Consider the following 14054-nt stretch of genomic DNA (forward strand, 5'->3'; position numbering starts at 1 on the left):
CCTTGTGATTGCTTGCATTGAAATGCTTACTTATCTAAAGAATCCTCTAAAGCCCTATTTGGGGAATTTATCCTGCCAGAGTTTGTGTTTCATAGAATTAATGACACAATCTTTGTGTAGCTCAAATATAGTGACCAAATCTCTCTCTATATATCTATCTCTAAACATGACTGCAATGTATTATAACATTTAAGTGTCCCCTAGAAGTTTGTTTTGAGCCTGATGAGAGATAAAAATTTGCCCTACGAAATACTGCCATGCATTTCTGACAGATTTCCACCCAGTATTTTCTTTTGCTGGTTTACCCGTTCCACACTATAAAGCTCTCCATTCTCGTCTCTGTCTTTCTCTTCCTCTCCCCACAGGGGTGACTGATAAAGAGCCAGCCTTCATGCATGAGGAGGGAATAAGGGATCCCTCTTTCTGTATCAGTGAGGACAAAGAAGTAAACAGAGAGCACACGAGTGAGAAACACTCAGTGCGACTACAGACAAACTGAATCCTAGACAAGATTATAGACAAGCAGTAAAACTGGAAGACAGTGATACTCTGAAATGCGACTGAATATGCTGAAGAGTGATTCTCGTTAGAAAAACTATACGGGCCATTTGCAGCTTCAAAAAATACTCAAGCTTAATGTGACTTTGTCTTTAGCTCAATTTCCAGCTGAGTCACATCTCGTGCTCCTTGAGTGGTTCAGGTAAATCGATAAATGGGTGAATCTGCATGGTTGCACTCCCACATAAACATCAAAGAAAAAGAAAATTGTTGTAAATTCAAAGGTCCTATATTGCATAAAGTGACATGTCCATGTCTTTTTTGATTATAAAGCAGGTTTAGGTTCTATATTAATACTGAAATGCTCACAGCCTGTATTCAGAAACTGACTCTTAAAATGAGCCGTCAGGAGTTCTGTAACTTTGTGATATCACAACAAAAGCAGTCGCTGCTCTCAGCCATGCCCCAAGCCCCGCCCACCTGGACCCACCATCCAACCTTGCAGGATTTGGTTTCTCTGAGTGTTTACCTGAAATCTGCTAAAACACTCTTGATTGGCTCACTGACCTGCTGTCATTAGCTCCAGAGAGAAGCCTGAGAGAGGAGATGTAAAACCACATTGAGATGGTTTTGGTTCTTAAAACCACAATATATCTTCCTATGGATATCAACACTTCAAATAAAACAACAGAAAAGTGTAAAATATGGGACCTTTAACTTTAACAAATCCCATTGTAAAACAATTAATGCAGCTGAGAAGGATACATTATGCTTTATCAATCAACTCCTGGACCTTTTTGTGGACAGGAACATGCCATTCTTTGGACAGAATTATCACTATCACCTTGCTCAGGGCACAGATCAAGTCTTCAGAGGACTAGCTACTCTGATGTTCTCTTCACCTCCAGAATGATAGCTTGATTGAGCAATCACTGCTTGTCTGCTGGCTGTTTGGCTTTGTCATATTAGTTTGTAAATAAAGTGTAGGCTTTTGGCTATTTGTGTCAAAAGCTGTTTGCAAATTCAGCAGACGGAAGTTTTGAGAGTCCAGCTACATTATTACCATTTCAAAATCATCCATTCAGTACCGTGAATAGTTGTGAATTTCAGAATGGTTATGTGATTTCAACTTCATCAATGTCTACAAACAGTACAACTGTAACTTATAGAACTATCAGGCCCTACACTCCCCACATGAGGAGGAAAAGGCTGTTTACTGCTTACTTCTGCTGCTTTCTTCTTATTGTCTGGATGTGAAAGGAAGCCACATCTAACCTGACTCCTGACCACCAGGCAGCTGCTTGAACCCAGAGCCAGAGCGTGTTTATATCTCTGCATTTACAGTACAGTGTGTGTGGGTGGTGAGACTAAATCTCTGCTTTCATATCTACAGTAGTGTCAGCAAAGAAATATATCTGAACTTAAGGTCAAACTAAAACTGCTACATTAGGAAGAAGGTTGTTTTCTGTTTGTTCATGGCGGCACCATTACATCAGCCAGCTGTAATAAGCCATGTTTGCAAACAGACAGAAATTAACTGGAGCACAGACAGAGGTCAAATAACAAATTCTGATCTTGATTTTCAGAAACACAGTTTGTAAGCTTATGAATATAAGCTGTGTCTGAATTCACTCACCTGTTCACTCATTCACTACTCCCTATATAACAGACAATCAGTAGTTTAAGTAAACAATAATTGTCATTTCAGACACTTATCTCCAACTTGCGTAATCACACACAGGTATAATGTTGCATCATCTGCAAATGTTTCACAATAAAATTCCCGTTAAAATTACTCTCCTGACATGTTTTAAATTATGTAAAAATATTTTCCCACAGAAAGAGTGAAAAATTGATGGAAAACTGGGGCTGAAGCACATCTACTCTTACTTCCTATTTGAGAAATCTGGATCAGGCCTTGTGCCCCGCCCATCACCACTGCTTGCTAGGTTGACAAGTGAAAGAGCAGCGAGTATCAAGATTGTTGGAGGAAGAAACATCAGAGAGACTCAGCCACATGTTTGAGCCTCAGTCAGGCCCAGACTCAGGTAAGGAGTCTGTTGAGACCAGAATCTAGAGACTAGCAGACCTATCAGAATGGTTAGCATAGTTTGCTAGCTTGCTAACTCTTGCTATCTGTACTGACACGGTTTTGATTTTTTTAAGAAATGAAGGATGTATGTCCACTGAAACTCTAGAGAATTTCTGCAATAACTTATGCAATAACAGGGAAACAGGAGTGGATCAAATTGAGGCTTCCCACTAAAACATGACCAAATATACTTCTCAAACAGAGGGAATAGGAACTGATAAACAGTGATAAAGAGCAACAATGGGGTGGTTTGCTTTGTCCAGCCATTACACGGAAACTATTGTCTCATATACACCTTTAATAGGGTGCACACCACCTTCAACATATGTGATTTAACAATGGAGGCTATATGTACAGGCTCAGTATGGCTGTATGCCATAAGCCCTCCATGCACAAATATAATTCCATTTTAAAAATTCAGCATGTGTTGCTTGAGTTCTCAGCCTGTTCTCAGATCCTAATTTGGGAGCAAAGAAGATACTGATTGGGTAATATGAGATTATATTTACATTTTTTTCCACTTATATGGCAATGTATGTGTTATATGGCAATCGATGTTACATTCTGCTTTTTTCTCAGGTGTACAGTAGGAATTCACCTTGCTCAAGAGTGTTTTAACCAGAGGCAGGAGGTGTAATAAGATCTAACAAAAGAGATCTGCTTTCCTCTGGCCAGGGATTGCTGCTGCTCCTGGGAGTAGACAGCTCATTGCCAGGGAGAGAATTCATTGCCACATGCAGTTTGGATCAGAGAGATAGACAAGAACAGGGAGAAAAGAGTGGGGCAGATAAAGATGGGGTCGCACAGAATAGAGTACAAGATGGACTATAAAGGGGAACTGAAGGGAAAGATAAAAGGGAGGAATGGGGGGAAGGAAATGAAAAAGAAACGTTAAAGTGCAAAGAGAGTGAAATTAGAGACAGGGCTTCGAGAATACTGTGAGAGGTATGGGAGCTTAACAGAACAGCTAGCCATCTGCATTTCAATTTCCTCCAACTCACCACAGCTCTGTACTCAGACTTCCTTTCTTCTGTCTTCTCTGTTCCATTACCTTTTTCTTTCATCCCCATTTGCCCCTCTCCTTTTATTCCTTTTCTTCCTGTCACTCTTCATTATTGTAATTTATTCTTCATCCCATGACAATTTGTTTGCTTTTGAGGCACAGTATAGCTCTTAGCCAGAGCAGAGACAAAAGGGATGTTTCTTAACAGCGTCATATTCATTCAAACAGATGCAGTGACATAGAAAGCTACAGTTACTTGGTCTGTTTGACTGATAAAGAACATTGCACATTTCTCTACTGTAAAACTGCAGTATATTATGGGTTTTGTGCTCACAATGTTAATTGAGTAAAAGGGTTATCAGCAAGTTCTGCACAATTGCTTCCTTTGGACCAGTGGTTCAGCCTTCCCCCCACAGCCCTGTCAGTTGAGTAACCCTTCATTTACACCCCATTTAAGTTACAGGTCCTCCAATTAAACAAAAAATAATGTTACGATGCCCCTATTAACGTAACAACCATTGTGTTCTGATCACTGCCATTAGGTTTGTGAAACATGACAGTCTGTGTTCAAACAACCACTTTGTAAAATTAGGAGAACGTTGGTACCATGGGTGAAATAATAACCATTTGGTTAAGGTTAATTAATGATTGTAGTGATGCTGAAAAGAAACCAATGTTGCTGTTAAACTCCCATTTCCTACCCTCATTCCTACAAGCAGTCAACATTGAGCCCAAGTCTTTTTTTTAAATGGGCCTTCAACCTGAACAACCATATTGGTTGTTTTATTCTAACCCATGATACAACCCATTGGAGTGTCTCCTGAAATAGCGCCCCTACAGTAGCAGGTGTACTGGACGTTGGTTGTCAATGTTACTATAGTAACTGGCACAGCTTGGTTAGGTTTAGATAGAGATGGTGATTTGGGTTAAAATAAGTTCTTCCACAACTTTTTATGATCATCGTTGCCATGGGTACAATAATAACAACATGGTTAACTTTGTGGAACAGTCAAGGATAATAGAAACAACATAAACTGCTACTTTCACATGGGAATCAAACACTGCTTTCCTGTGTCATATTCCTGTGTTTTGTTGACCCATCCACCCACCACAACCTCCTCCTGACGTGGACTTTGTCGCTCTATAAACTACATCACTCATCATAATTACTACGGTCATTGGATGTGGCCTAACAACAAAACTTAACTCAGGGTCATAATAACCTGCTGCACAAATGACCTATGGGCTCGTTTGTTACAGGACATTCTAAAAATGTTTTTACTTCTTGTGATAGTTTTGTTTTTCGTGCAACAACACTAACATGACATGATCTTGGAATCATTCTCTTTTTAAGTTGGTCAGTAAGTGCAAGAAATTGAAACTATAAGATGTTCAATGGGAATTGCCTGAGAGTCTTTTAAAGAATGAGATATATATTATCAGATGTTTGAAATGTTGAGTGTGTGTGCTGTTGTACCAAGGCCCACTCTGAAGTGAGAATAATGACATTCAAAGGGTTGAATTTTTGAACTGCAAAGGCAGAGACATGTTAGACTTGAATTGAAGAGATTTAGACAAGTTTTCTTTGAGGGAAGGTTTGTTGTAGCAATTCATTGTCTGTTCATTGCAGATCCTGCCTCTTCCACCACCCATGCAGTGACCCCATTACCTGGCATTCCCCGCCCACTTGCACACCTGTTCCCATTTCCCCATCAGCCCTGCAGCATATACACTGGCCTCTTTTCTCTTGTCATTTGGTCATCAAAGGTACTACTCAGTAGTGCAGTCAGGCTGAAATATACCAGATGAAATTTATGCACATAGTGTGGCTGAAATCAAGGGAAGGGCGACAGGAAATAGTGTCCAGAAGCGTTTTGTCAAACATTTTACTGTCATTAAACACAGTCATACTTGTACACTGGAGCACCCCATGATTTTGAACGTCAAAATTTAATGAGGTGTCAGGTGGGATAAGTCGTAACTGGAAGTGAATGTGTTTCTGGTTTGTTCCGTCTTGGCTGCATGTTCCTTACTACATCCTGTTCCTGGTATTGTGTCCCTCTGCCTACTCTGTTTGCCCACTGTCTAATCACCTGTTGTCGAACGTTGCCTTGAACTCTCTGATCAAGTAAACTGCCTTTTGCTTTCATCTTGTTCTGCCTCTGAGTCCACATCACTGTGCTCAGAGCTGTTACATTATGATGCTAGTATAAGCTCATAGTTGCTGTTAGTTACACCCTCACAGATATCTGTGGTTAGCTACATTACTGTTTTGTAATGAGCTGTCATATTTCATGATTCTAAGATAGGAACAGTATACATGTTGCAGAAGCCATTCTGCATCACTGTCAAATACCCAGCACATTTAAATTCAGTTAATGTTATCATCAAAGCTAAGAAATGCTATAGGTGTCACACCCAAAGAGGGAAGCTGTGGATACATGCAGATAATGCAGAGAAATGTAGATACACTCGGTGCTCATGGTCTGAGGAGCCCTTTTATCTCTTACTGAAACAGCAACCCCCGGTGGCCAGAGCCAGCAATGCACAGCCAGGACTCCCTCCTAGTGGGAGACATCTTTATTTACTCAGCTTGTGGAATCATTTAGATTGAGCTGAGATGGGCAGCTGATAATCAGGACAGGCTTGGAGGGCAGGGCAGGGCTGTAAGTGACTGTGGAAATCTCTCTTTTTATTCTCTTTCTCACGCCCTTACTCCATTCCCTCTGCTGAATTAGAGCAGATATGTTCTTATACTGGTTCATTCTTAGTCAGAAAAAAACCAAAAAAACCATTAACAAACCCAATGAGATTCCATAGGAATCGTTTTATAACCTCTTTAAATCATAACATTCATCAGACATATTTGCCCAACTGCTTCACATTGGATTCTTATTGTGTAGTTTTCTCCTGGTCTAACTTTTACTTTTTAAGATTGTTTGGAGTTGGGGGGGGGGGGGGACTTGTGTGGCTGTGGCTGGAAGCTTAGTACTGAGATAGCATCTCTTCATCTCCAGTGTGAATTTAATGCTGAAGTTCAGCTGCAGATTATCAGCCAACAGCAGCGCCTAGGAGTTCTGCTTCACCTGCAGCATGTCGCTAAAAGACACAAAAAACAACAGGAGACATCAAACCACTCCCGAAGAGACGCAAGAGTCCACAAAGAGACATAAACTGCAGATAGATGCAAGCAGCTACATGGAGCTGTAAAACGATCCAAAAGAGATGCATAATAAGTAGAAAGGGTTGGGGGGCATTATATATATCTTATAATGTGTCCATGAGTGTATGACCCATATTGTATCTAAGAATATCGTATATACTATATTATGATAATATCGTTACTCTCTGAATGTAGAATGAAAACTGACTTTTTAATTAGCATCCCAGCTGAGAATAGCTACAGGCGTCTCTGTGAGCCGATGGATGAAGATGATTCCCGCAGTAAGATGGGTTTCAGTGAGCTAATTCCAGATGTGTGTAAGTGTGAGGTGTCAGTGTGTAACTGTTGTCATAGCGCCATGTGGCTACAGTAAGAGCTACGAGTGCTGAAGTACCAGTAATTGGTTCCATTTATCCTCTTCAGACCTTTTGGGCATTCACACAAAAGAAAGTGTTATTGTAGAGGTTCCCATGGATGCACAGAACACACACACACACACTCACACACAGACACACACAAACATCTTGTCTGGCCTACTGGAGTGAGCCAAGGGAGCCTCTTCTGGATTTTGCATTGTGTATGGGATCCCAGGGTGGATGACTTTAGCTGAGAGCTGAGAGCTGAGAGCTCCCAGACAAAGATTTAAGCATTTTTGCCAAGAGCATCTTTCCGTTTGACACCTTGTGTCGTCCTCGACAGTCAAACAATTATTGAATCAGTGTCTGGCTGTTGATTGTCTCAGCATGGTTCCCACTTTATGTTCTGAGAGAGGTGAGAGTTGTGGGTATTCAGAGAAACAATAAAATAGTTTTTGTTCTCTTATTTAAAGCTGTTTACTGACAATAACCTAACGCTATCTGGCACATGCTATTAACCAGCTTGACTCACAGCACAGAGGAAGCAATAGATTTTGGAGGCGGCGTTGGCCTGGTGGAAATGGAATTGAGTTGTGTGGCAGCTGAAGGTGTTAGTGTTATGCGACGTTCAATGAGCTGAACATCTGATAATGAGATGCCGCTGGTCATGATAATGGATTATATTCTTCCTTTTCCAAGCGCTCACAGCTCCTGTTATACATCACTTTGACATGAAGGAGTTGAGGAGGCTAATCTAAGAAGAAAAACAGTTGGATGCCTTATGGCTCTTAGACTCTTCCTCCTTTAATATACTTAACTGAACTGAACTTGTGCATCTATCACTTGGTAAAGCCATAAAAATTGATTATGTGAGACTTGTGCTTTAATTTTCGTTACTAATGGAGTCAGGACGAATCTTATCTGCTGAAAATATCATTGAAGCCTCGAAAAGGGGACCTATTATGCTTGTCTTTATTTTATGTCATATAGGCTACATCATGTTACAATGTCAGACATTCATATTAAATGTGGCCAAAGTTTCAAACAATGAGGTAAATGGATGTCAAAGTAAAGTCAACAGGTTTCCAACGGTTTTTTTTTCAGATGACAAGAACAAACTTTACATTTACAAAGCTTATTATGATCAGCTCTGTGTATTTTACAGCTGTGTGTTCACACATGTTGCACATTATCAGATTTTTACCCAGCAAAATTATCCAACAAACCAAGAGAAATAATATACACTATATTTCATTATGTATTCAATCCAAGCCTCGTTTCTTTACTGGCTAAAGAAATGCCTCTGCCCCGACATGTGATGCGATGTAATCTGTTGTCCCATTTCCAATTCAGCATTTTGAGCCCTTTAACCTTCGTGAACTCCCTCATGCATTCACATCAAGCTTGCAGGTGTTGTCAATTAATGTATGTGAGGGTTCAGTGCTTAGGACAAAGAGTGGACACTGTGATTGAGCTTGGGGTCACTGGGCTGGAGCAGGGGCTGGATCCTGTCCCAGAATACATTAGGCAACAGGCAGAGAAACACCACACCGTGGGTTTAGGTTTGGAGGGATAATGTTAAAGTTGTAATTATTTTTCACTCTCAATTCATGTAAATGTCACTTGTCTTGATTAGACACTGTCTCTGTTTGGGTCATCTTTAACATGGCAGGGCTCAAAGCAACAAATGTACTGACACTGACCACTCAGGGTGATTTAGTTTCCAGACCTGAGCAGCATGTTTGTAGAATATCAAAAGCCTATTCCTCTGATAACATAAGAGCAAGACGTCCAATAACTAAAATCCTTCATTAAAATACACAGTTAAAAACAAGAAAGGTGTAAAGACTGTCTCTTAAAATGAGGCTTAAAACTGGATTTTAAAAAAGTCAATTGTGATGCTTCTGGCAGGAAACAACACCCACGCATGCACATATAGGAAATATAACGCCATGGACAGGCAATCAAAAGAAACATCACCATGATTAAAATTATGCATTTTGTTAGATTTGATTGCTGTAAACATTTAGGAAAATAACTACACAACTCCAAAAATTATATGACACAGGTCGAGTCATTTTTTGCCATTTTAACCTGAAAAAGTTTCATAATATTACTTCAATACATCAAATGCTAATTAATTAATGATACGCATCCTTTATTAGCCCAGACTGGATGCTAAAAATATGACATTGCTGCAAGACCACCACTGGTGAGTATAATTCAGCAAACTCAAAGATACCAGTAAAATTACATCCTCCCTCGCGGTCACTCAGCACGCCACAGTTCAACCAGACAGTGGTGGTAAATTACCATGTGTACACAAGAGTGGCAGCCATTTCCTCTTTTCTTCTGGACACCTAAAGGTATACATAATTGCTCATGATGAGGTAATAACCACCCTCTCAGTCAGCTGCCCAACTCTCCCCTCTTGGCGCAACAGGTCATTTTTTTTTTTTTTTTTTTTACCAGAATTAAAATAAATGAACAACATATTGACTCAGCTACACTTACCAAGTAAACAGCAGCTGTGCTGGTATCAATTTGACTCAATGCATGACTTTCTTTTTAAGTTGTTACTCTTACAGACAGGAATATTCTGTCTCCTTGTTCCACAGCTTTCAGAAGCAACAGGTCTTTGTGAGCCTCAGACAAGAAACCGGCGACTGCTCCGGGTGGTGCATGGTTGTGTGTGAAGCTCCCGTCAATCACTATCGTTCCTCACTTATTCAAAAAGATTATTCAAAACAGACAAACTGTTGCATCACCACTGGGCTCATAAGGCATTAGGGTCTTGAAAGGCTAACACAGCATAATGTCAGCTATTTGGTTGTTATTGTGTACACACACACACACACATACACACATACGTATACACACATACATATACACACACACGTATACACACCCCCATTTTGATGCTTATACACACACAAATAAATCCTAATAGGTGTGTATTCTTTATCTTTGTCTTACACCTCTCACCTGCGCGCATACGCAAACACAATACACTCCCATCATGCAGTGTGAGTGAGCCTCAGCTCTCTCTGCTTGGCTCCCTATCCACCTCGGTGTTCCTCCTCCGTTTGTAATGATCATTAAGCAGCTCCCTACACACCACGCAGGCAGGAGCTAACAAGGGAAGCATGTACATGCTGGCTATTAGAGGCAATTAAAAACGTGTCTCTGTGTGTGTTGTTTTTTGTGTGTGTGTGTGTGTGTGTGGGAGCTTGTGTGAGTGAGTGGAAACAGGGAGACAGATCCTCATGCATGCACAATTTACACCAGGACACAAACGTGTGTGTGTGTGTGTGTGTGTGTGTGTGTCTGTGTGTGTGTACACAACGGAGAAAGAAAGAACTGATGTACACATCACACAATGACTCCTAAAAACACACACACACACACACACACACACACACACACACACACACACACACACACACACAGACACACACACACAGACAGTGAATGTGTTTGGTTCAGTGTCACCATGGAAATAAAGAGTGCCAGTCCCACTGGTGGAGAACGTGTTGAACAGCTGACAGAGGGAAGACTTGCTTCTGTGTGTGTTTGTGTGTGAAATAGTGACAAATATGGATAATGAGCTGAGGCACTCAGTGAGAAAATAACTTGAAGATGTACTCTGAGTATTCTGACTGCTTGCTTTCCTCTGTTGCACAATTCATCATGAGAGAATCATTAATACAGTCAACTTTAGAAAATGTCTCTCGAGATCTGATGGCAACTTAGTGTGATGACAAATACCACAGCAAGTTGTATCTGCAGAAACAGAGGGAGAAAGGGGCTGTGACAAAATATTCTCCTCTTTACTCTTTTCTTTCTACTGTTGTAAACATTTTAGATTTTTCAACTTCTTTTTGTTTATTTAAAGGTCAAATATTTTACATTTTCCAGTGTTTTATTGGAAGTGTTGATATCCATAAGAAGATATACATCAATGTAGTTTTATATCTCCTCTCTCAGGCTTCTCTCTGGAGCTGTAGTAACAAGTCAGTGAGATCCTATCATAAGAAAGACTCTGAGCCTCTCTTCTGATTTCTCTGTGGACTGAGGATTTGTTACTTTCACAATATTAATATAGAACCTACACCTGCTTTATAATCAAAAAAGACATGGAAAACTCACTTTATACAATATGGGACCTTTAATTGTGTTAATTCAAGCCCTGCAGACACACAGCTGGCCACCAACATTGTTAAACGATGGGAAATAAGTTTGCAATCTGATTTAAGGTGGGGCAACATCCTATATAATGTTTCCATCAAATGAAAACATTAGGCTAAAAACAGAAAACAGAGCTGTTCTCACCTCTGTTTCTGTAGTGCAGTCATCTAGGATCCTACTCTTAAGATACCGGCAGAGTTTCCCTAAATGTGATTCCCAAATTTTGCGCCTAATAGAGCTGCTGAGGAAGGACCTGAAACAAGGTCAAATACAGCCCAAGTCAACTTGCAAGACTGATCAAATTATAAAAAGTTGTGTTATTTAAATTGTTAAGATGTTCTCAGGTTTTCTATGTTTTCGCTTTCTAATGTTATATGTTGTCAGACTGTACACCCACACACGCAGACATGCACCTACACAGCAGCCTGAAACAGGGAGTTCAGGTGTTTATGAGACTCACAAAGCCTTGGAGACACACTGTAAACAAACATCCCCAGATTACAATGTCACCTCGGCCACATCTGCGAGGTGTGTGTGTGTGTGTGTGTGTGTGTGTGTGACTGTTGTTGACTCTCAAAACACAGCGGCAGAGGTCCTGTTTTCTGAATAGAGATGTGTTTGGATTATGTAATTTTAATAAGCAAGAGCTGAAATAACAAGTGGATTCAGACAGGTAGTTAAATCTTTTCTCTCTGTGACCCTAATTGAGTCAATTTATTCTCACTTTGGGCTCGTTAAAATACACTGGAACTTTTTTAGTAAATTGATATGAAATGATTCCCTTTCAGGTCCAAGAGTCAGAACAGTTCACAGCCTGCATGAAGATCTTAATGAAGGTCTTGTAATTATTATTTTGAAAGTTGAACATAAATGAAAAGAGGTGAGATGTTTTCTCTTAAAACACACACACACACACACACACACACACATACTTGTACTTCTATCTTTGTCACTCATTGACACTCATTGACATAATGCATTCCCTAGCCCCTTACCCTAACCTTAACCATCACAACTGAGTGCCTAACCCTAACCCTAACCCTGACCCTGACCTTAACCTAAACCTAATTCTAACCATAACTCTAAAACCAAGTCTTAACCCTCAAAATGTGATTTGAAGGTGTCTCAAAAAGTGAGGACCGGCCAAAATGTCGTCACTTTCCCAAAATGTCCTCACTCTGTTAGTAAGGACCAAAAAAAGTAATTTACTATGTAGCAAGTACATACACACACACACACACACACACACACACACACACACACACACACACACACACACACACACATCCTTTGTTGTACAGTGTGTCTGAGTAGACTTGGCATTCAGGAATTTCAAACCTATTACACCTTATTTAGCTACAATAAGCATTTGTTCTCATTAAAAAATTACATATTAATGCAAGATATATTTGGAGACAGGACTGTCATCACATTGCGGATATGCTGCAAACAGTCAGGATACGTACCAGATGTACCAGATGTTAACTCACAGGCATGAGTGGATTAGTCATCATCTATCTAAGATGCAAATTGCATTTTAATACAAGTGTAAATAAGATGATATTTCCTTTTAAATTACCATGTTTAATAACTGTAAACCTTCATTTTGTGAAATACCTTTGAAAACAACATCACAAAGTGCACCAGGTTGTTCAAAGAAACTGTACGATGAAATACAAAAACAGTTAACAGTTAAACAAGATCATTTTACAAACATTTACTGGTTGCATCTTTTTTCTCCTTGGTGTATGGAAACCTCTGCAGGACTTTTCCCCTATGTAAAGCATTTTGAAGAATAAATGATAAAGTGATCATTTAAAAATATGTATCAATAAATAAACTGATGACAGTCTTTAGCTGAAGTGTAGCAGTTCTAATGTGAATGTGAGGTTGTCGGAGTTTAGGGGCCGTGGCAGGAAAATTCAGACTCCTCTTGACTATAATTTGGTCCTTGGCACAGCAGGAACCCCTTCATCACAGGATCAAGATGACTCTCTGTGACCTCACAGGGTAATCACCTGAACATGCAGAGCCATATGAATCTTAAAATCAGTCTGTGTTTAATGGGAACCTGATGTAGAGATGCCGTTAACGGGAAATATATACAAGTAACCTTCTGTTTCAGCGAATAGTGTCACAGATGCACTTCCAGCTCGGTGAGTGAGCTATTTAATTGGTAATAGTTAAGGCGATTGATAGGAAACATGAAAAAAGTGGGTGAATTTTCTTGATATTCCTCATATGAAATTAGCATGTACAAACAACTGAAGTACTGAAGAGTTGATTCAACAGGACACTGCATATGTTGGATATTCACAACTGTTGGAGCTGCTGCCGCTCAGCGCTTCTGCTGAGTTGTGGAGCTGCAACATGAATGTGGACATGCATATGTTTGGTCTAAAAACTGGTTGGTTGCTTTCATTTGGATACAGCCTTCAAGATGACCCTCAGTCAACCAAAGCCAGAGCAGGGGCAGATTCACTATGGGCAGGTCGAGGGGTCAACAAACACATGCACCCTAACTGTTTTCTGTGAAACAACGGAGACGATCACCTTCGTTTCTTTGATCCATGTCGGTTCCACAACCTTATCTGCATGCCTGTTATTGTAACCATGACGACGGAGGTCCTCTAACCCTAACAAAGTCCTTAAATTAACCAAAATCACAAAATCCTTTTCCTACTTGTTGGAATTAATCCAGAGATGAGGTGATGAAGTGTGCACAGCGTAAAAAACGGACAAAATATCGAACAT

This window comes from Trachinotus anak, unplaced genomic scaffold (genome assembly GCF_046630095.1).
Source record: "Trachinotus anak isolate AG129_WGS33_773 ecotype Australia unplaced genomic scaffold, CSIRO_AGI_Tana_v1 ptg000007l, whole genome shotgun sequence".
In the NCBI taxonomy this organism is placed as follows: Eukaryota; Metazoa; Chordata; class Actinopteri; order Carangiformes; family Carangidae; genus Trachinotus; species Trachinotus anak.